Source organism: Pelodiscus sinensis, chromosome 4 (genome assembly GCF_049634645.1).
Source record: "Pelodiscus sinensis isolate JC-2024 chromosome 4, ASM4963464v1, whole genome shotgun sequence".
Taxonomy (NCBI): Eukaryota; Metazoa; Chordata; order Testudines; family Trionychidae; genus Pelodiscus; species Pelodiscus sinensis.
The window spans coordinates 51,832,527-51,839,007 of record NC_134714.1 but is presented as its reverse complement, the minus strand read 5'-3'; positions in this window follow the sequence as shown (position 1 = coordinate 51,839,007).

Below are 6,481 nucleotides of genomic sequence, written 5' to 3'. Positions count from 1 at the left end.
CATTGGCAAAGACCATTTTTTGACACAGAGCAGATGAAGGTCTGATCCTTTCCTTGCTGCCATTAGCCAAATTCTATATGTGCTGATATAACTATTCAAATGCTCACCATGTTCATTCTCCTAATGCTAGACTGTTTTAAGTACTTATCGGGCCCCCATTAACATAGCATCTGAGTTTGTCACAAACTTCAATGTGTTTATTCTTCCACTACCCTTGTGAGGTAGGGAAGAGCTCAGAGAAACAAGATTAGAGATAAGATTTTTTTAAGGTATTTAGGTGTCCAACTTTTCCATTGAAATGAATGTGAGCTAGGCACATACCTTTAAAACTCTATATGATTTTCCAAAGGTCTCACAGGAAATCTGTGATAGAGGAGAAAATGAAAGCCGGGTCCCCCACATACTATGCCCTAACTACTGGACTACCCTTCTTCTCTTTCTAAGTAACACACTGAAATGATTCACTAATAAGGATTTAAAATAATAACAGAACAAGATACTTTTTGGATGAGTTATAACTTTCATGCTTCAAAGCATAAACCAAATTCATGGGGAAAGGAAGAAACCTGCTTTATTCTAAAACTGCCTACTGCAGTTCTTTCTTGCACCATTCTCTGCAGCAGAAACAGGTCTGAGCAGGTATGGAAATTCCTATGTTCACCCTTGTCAAATCTCTGTGGAAACATCAATTCCTGGATCAGACACTTCCTTAAGCTGAAACACAGAAAAGTAGAAATCGAGGCCAAAATTTGCAACAGTGGCTGGTGATTTGGGGTATTTCTATATTTGAGCTGCCCCAATGGAGACACCTCAATGGTCCTGATTTTGAGAAGTGCTGAGCATCCATGACTTCCATTCACTGCAGCTAGACTGGTGGATACTCCACACTTAAGAAAATCAGGCCTTAGGCATCTCAAGCTGAGCATGAAGGGGAGAAAAAAAAAAGCACCAAAATCATTGGTCAGTTTCAAGGCATTCAGTTCTAGGAATAGCCACAGGCAAATGAGAAGTATATTGTCAATGTGTTTTGCTGCACAGGAAACTTCCCAATTTAGAGCTACAATTGATTGTCTTATAATTATTCTTTCCATTCTTTTTTTTCTGTTCAAGTTCAAACCATGAGAAGGCAAATAAGTAAAAATTTGCACTATGAGGGGAAAATCACAAAGAGCCACCATGGTTTTTGGTTTCTCTTTTTTTAAATGAATGAGATAGAATTTGTGTCATGACAGGTTTAGAGGTACAATAATTGCTTTAGAAGATAGTCTAGCCTAACTTATCAGTATGGCTGCTGATGAGTTCCTAATGAAACTGTCCCATTAAATCTGAGCTAGTTTCTCCTACCATATACAGTAGCACGTTTAATCATAATGGTTCATGAAAACTGAGTGTGGGTAAGTAAATGGGCCACTTCAACAGTTAGTATGAGGGTTGCTGAGATTAAAATGAATCTGCATTAACATTGATAAAAATGTCATTAATGCTAACTACTGCAATATACCCAAAGTCCTCAGTCATTGATTTCAAGTAGCTACTGCCTGATTGCTACATAGCTGATACTTGAGCTGTAGTTGAAATTTTTTGCATGCAAATAAGCTTTGTTGCAAACTCATTACTATTGCACTTCCTCAGCTGCTAGTTGAGAGATTTTGATTTTTAGTAAATAAACTCAGACACCACAGAATTGAGCTGATGGGATAGCACTAGTGTGACAGCCATGTATCCAAGCCTGCCATGCTGTGGCAGTTACAATTCAGCCTCATATCTTCATTTTCAGGGTACTTCTCTGAGAACATAGCTTTCTGGTGGTCTGGGGATATTACTGGAGAAGAGGTCCAATGCCCAACATTCCTTGGAGAAACTCTGAGAAGTCAGTCACCATTTCCTAATGGACACCAGAATAAATGCTCTGCACTTCCTGGCTCCTTACTCAGAAAGAAAGGTGGCTGCTGAAGTTTTTGAAAAGCAGTTGCCAGAAGGCTACAGTGAGTCAGTGGAAGGAGTTAAGACACCGCCTATGGGGAGCCAGAGACCTCTAGTCAGTGGAGTTTTTGTTGGCAACAGTCACACTCCTAGGGTAGATGGCCCTGTGCAGTGCTTCTCAGTGATGCTCCCTGGGCAGAGCATGGCATTCTGAATCCAAGCAACAATCACAGACTAGGCAGACTGAGCTGTTCTCATGACTTGGGATAGGAATGGTAGCTGTATAACTTCAGAAAGGAAAGATGACTTTTCAGCACCTCTGTGTTGAGTTTGTAGTGCCAAAACACCTGGATAGCAGCACCACTGCCCATAGAAAAATGGCAATTTCTATGTAGAGACTGAGTATGCTAGAGAGTTTCTTGTTATTTAGGCACCAGTTTCTCGTTGAGAAGCCCATGGTGGGTGTTCTTGTGATGGAGATGTGCACGGTAATGCATATTCTGCTGTAGGAGCATGCATAGCATGTCATCAATGTACCAGAAACTACTGAGCAGTTTAAATAGTTGGGATACCTACTGTGGAGGCAGGAAAAGGGAATAAGGGAATTTGTGTGCAACCATCTTGGTCTTGTTAACAAGAGAGCAAGAGTCAGGCTAAGTCTGTGGCCTGACAACGCGAGATCTGTAATTAGACACTGCCTTTGCCTCTCCCCCTGGGTCTGTCTAGACTACAAGCCTCTTTCGAAAGAGAGTGTCTAGACTGCAACCACTTCTTTCAAAAAAGCGAGTCGCTATTTTGAAAAAGAGCACCCAGGCAGTCTGGATGCTCTCTTTCAAAAAAGCCCTGTTTGCATTTGGTGTTTGTAATGGGAAGGAGACTAATTGTTATTGTTATTATATCTAATAGACAGTATATAAACTGCTTCATAATTGCTTGTATTCGAAGATCTGCCTCGGGGGGGGGTCTCCCCCCGTCCGAACCAGTTTTTCCCTTGCTGCAGCTCGTAATAAAACTGCCTCTGGCTACTTGTTGCTTAAACACAACGCAGAGTGAAGGCTTGTTTTCTTCCACGCTACCCAGGCACAAGCTATTGATAAGACCTACAAAAAGCTATTCTAGATCAGACCAATGGTCCATCTACCCCAACAGTGGCCAGTGCCATAGGTTCCAGAGGGAATGAACAGGGGAATCATTCAGTGAGCCATTCCCTGTCCAGGCATTTGTCAGAGATCAATGGAGAGTCAGAGATTGAGGGACAGGGGCTGCCACACTAGATTATTTAACGTGTATCTACTTATTAACAATAACAAAGCTGTCCATCTTATTCTTTGACATGGACTTTCCTTGTTTACCTTTATCATGTCAGGCAGGTCACAATAACTTCTTTATCCTGCCCCTAAATCAAGGCTATTTCAAAAACTGAATAATACAATATTGAGTAAGCCAAGAAGGCTTTAAATGCCCTCCTTCCCAGAAGGATTATTCAGAGGGCTTATTGACCACGGTAAACTAGGCCAACATTTCGCTTGTATATGATCCACTAAATAAATTTAGACTTTTGCCATCTTAAATGAGGTAAACAAAGGGCGCGGGGAGGAGAAGGGACACTCAAAGAATTCTGATAAGTGGCAATGGGCCACATTTTTCTGTTGTATTAATGGAGGAGGTGTGGGGTCTGGGTTGTAGTTTAGGTACAGGAGGAAGCTCTGGGCAGGGATTTGGGTACAGGGAGGTACACAGTCTGAGAGGGAGCTTGGAACCAGGAGGTGATTCTGACCTGGCACAGGAGGTTGGGGTGCAAGGCTCTGGTCCTGATAGCTCTTACCACAGGTGGCTCCCAGTCTGCAGCACAGTACGGCACTCAGGCAGGCTGATTGCCTGCATGCCATGATGGCCCCACATGCCTGCTTAAAGCTGTCAGCTGCTGATGGCAAGTGTATCTCTGCACTCCCCTTGGGCGAAGGGGCGCAACAGGTCTCTGCATGCTGCCTGTTCCTGCAAGCACCACCCCTGCAGCTCCCGTTGTGAGGATGGTGCTGGGGGTGGGGAACAGTATGTGGAGACCTGCTGCCCCTTTCCTCCCAATGGGCGCATAGAGACATGCTTGCCAGGAGCCTCTATCCGTGGTGCTTCCAGGAGCAGCGTGACTAGGGTTGCAGCAGTCAAGCATACTGCCTGAGTGACCTACTCAGACACAGGACATTTTCCTCCAGCCCTGGCCCAGAGGATCATGGTGGGCCAGAGGAAAATCTTTGGTGGGATGGATCCAGTCCATAGGCCATATTTTGCTCACTCCTGAGGCAAACTTACCTAATCACCATTTTACTTCCTTTACTTCCTATAGTGAATTTATAGTGGAATTAACTTAGTATTAAAGAACAATCTGTGCAAATTAAGCAGATGTTTTGCAAGGATCTATTTGTAAATGCCCAAGATAATCTGGAGGCAGATTGGGCTGCGGTAGTAGGGTAATATAGTTACCAGAATAAGGATGATAAATATTGAACATTTGATGTTCATAAAGTAACATTCATTGGAATTATTTTTAAAGTAAAAACACAATAAAATCTTTCTAATATAATCATGAGTAGAAGTGAGTGAACCAGTTGTCGACAAGATCTCATTCAGAAGATGGAATTATTGGCTAGGTCTACACTGCAATGCTGAATCGGAAAAAGAAACACAATTTGCTGTCCGCAAATTGCGTATCTTTTTCCGATTTACCTTTGAAAGAGGCTCTTTTGAAATTTGGCATGACTACACCATGCCAAATGTCAAGAGAAAGTTCTCTTTTGACACATCCGTTATTCCTTGTAGAACAAGGTTTACAGGGATGGCAAAAGAGCATGTCTACTTTTTTGAATTTTTTTTCAAAAAAACGGATACATTCCTTTTCCGGGATACCTTTGGTATCCTGAAAAACAATGCAATCTAAACGTAGCCATTCCTTGTAAGTTAATATTCAGAAAATCAATGGAACTTTTGATTCTGGAAACAATCTCTTAAGTGCTTTTGAAAATCTCTCCTTAAAGGTCTGTTCTGATAGAAGCCCAGCCCTGAACTACTTGAGATTTAATGAATCTAGTACTAGGTGACATAGTTATGCTATACACTTATGAATTTTATCAAACTTCAGCAAAGGTTCAGATTTAAATTTGGGGTACAGCTAGACTGCATGCCTTTTTCAACAGAGGCTTTTTTGAAAGTATCTTGTCTAAATTGCACTAAGTATATCGATTTTTTTATCCACTTTTTCGAAAAAGAGTGTCCAGATTGCCTGGACACGCTGTCGAAAAAGGCCACTTGGAAGCACTTGCACCAGGGCATGGGGGCAGCCTTTACTTCCGGGTCCTGCTGAATGCTCTTTGCAGAGACGCGTGCTTAAAGGGATCCTCCCGAACAGCTGTTGCTCTGCTCCTACAGCTGGCTTGCCTACCTCCTAGAGGGACAGCAAAGCTTCTGCATTGCTTGCTTGGAGTGCTCTGCTTTCAGGGACACCACAGCATTTTTTTCCTGCTTCTGTTTTGTGGTTTGAATTGTTTTTTGCCTTGGAGCTGGAGCAGCCCCTGCAGGCGATGGCCTCACAGCATAGTACTTCTGTATCTCCATGAGACCTTCATGGTGCTCATGCCAGATCTGGATTCTGAACCCAGCTTTGAGCCCCTCATTCAGGCTGCAGCAACATTGTTCTTGCCACCCAACTTTTTACATGAGAGGCGATTTTGGAGGCTGGGAGACAAGTTCAGACTGGTGGGACCGGCTCGTAATGGAGCACTGGGACGACCAGGCTTGGCTCCGAAACTTCAGGATGCGGAAGTCCACCTTCCAAGAGCTGTGTACCTGGCTCGCCCCCACCCTGCAATGACAGGACACCCACCTGCCCCCTGCCATCCCACTGGAGAAGAGGGTGGCTATTGCCCTCTGGAAGCTGGCCACCCTTGACAGCTACCAGTCGGTGGGGCACCAGTTTGGTGTGGGGAGATCTACTGTTGGTGCCATGTTGATGGAGGTAAGTCCCTCTGGGGGTGCAGTCCATGAGGAGTAGGGGACTGTAACAGGAAAGGGCAGCGGGGGCAATGGAATGGAGGTGGTGGAGGGCTCCTTTTCTCACTCTGCCCTACTGCTGGGAGCGGCCACCGGGGGGGAGGGGATCCTGGGGTCTTGCGGGGAGGAAGAAGGAGAGAAACCTCCCAAGGACTCGGGCAACCCCTCTAACTTCCTATTCTGTGTGTTTCTATGTGTCTATTTTTGCAGGTGGTGAGGGCCATAAACTCGGAGCTGCTGAACAGGGATTGTCCGCCTTGGAGACCTAGACACCATCATGTCCTGATTTGCGGGACTAGGATTCCCGAACTGTGGAGGAGCGCTCGATGGAACTCACATTCCCATCTGTGCACCGCCCCATCGAGCAGCCCAGTATATGAACAGAAAAGGGTACTTCTCCATGGCGCTGCAGGCCCTGGTTGACTACCATGGACTATTCACTGATATTTGTGTGGGATGGTTGGGCCAGGCACATGATGCTTGGATCTTCTGAAATTACTACTTTTACCGCAGG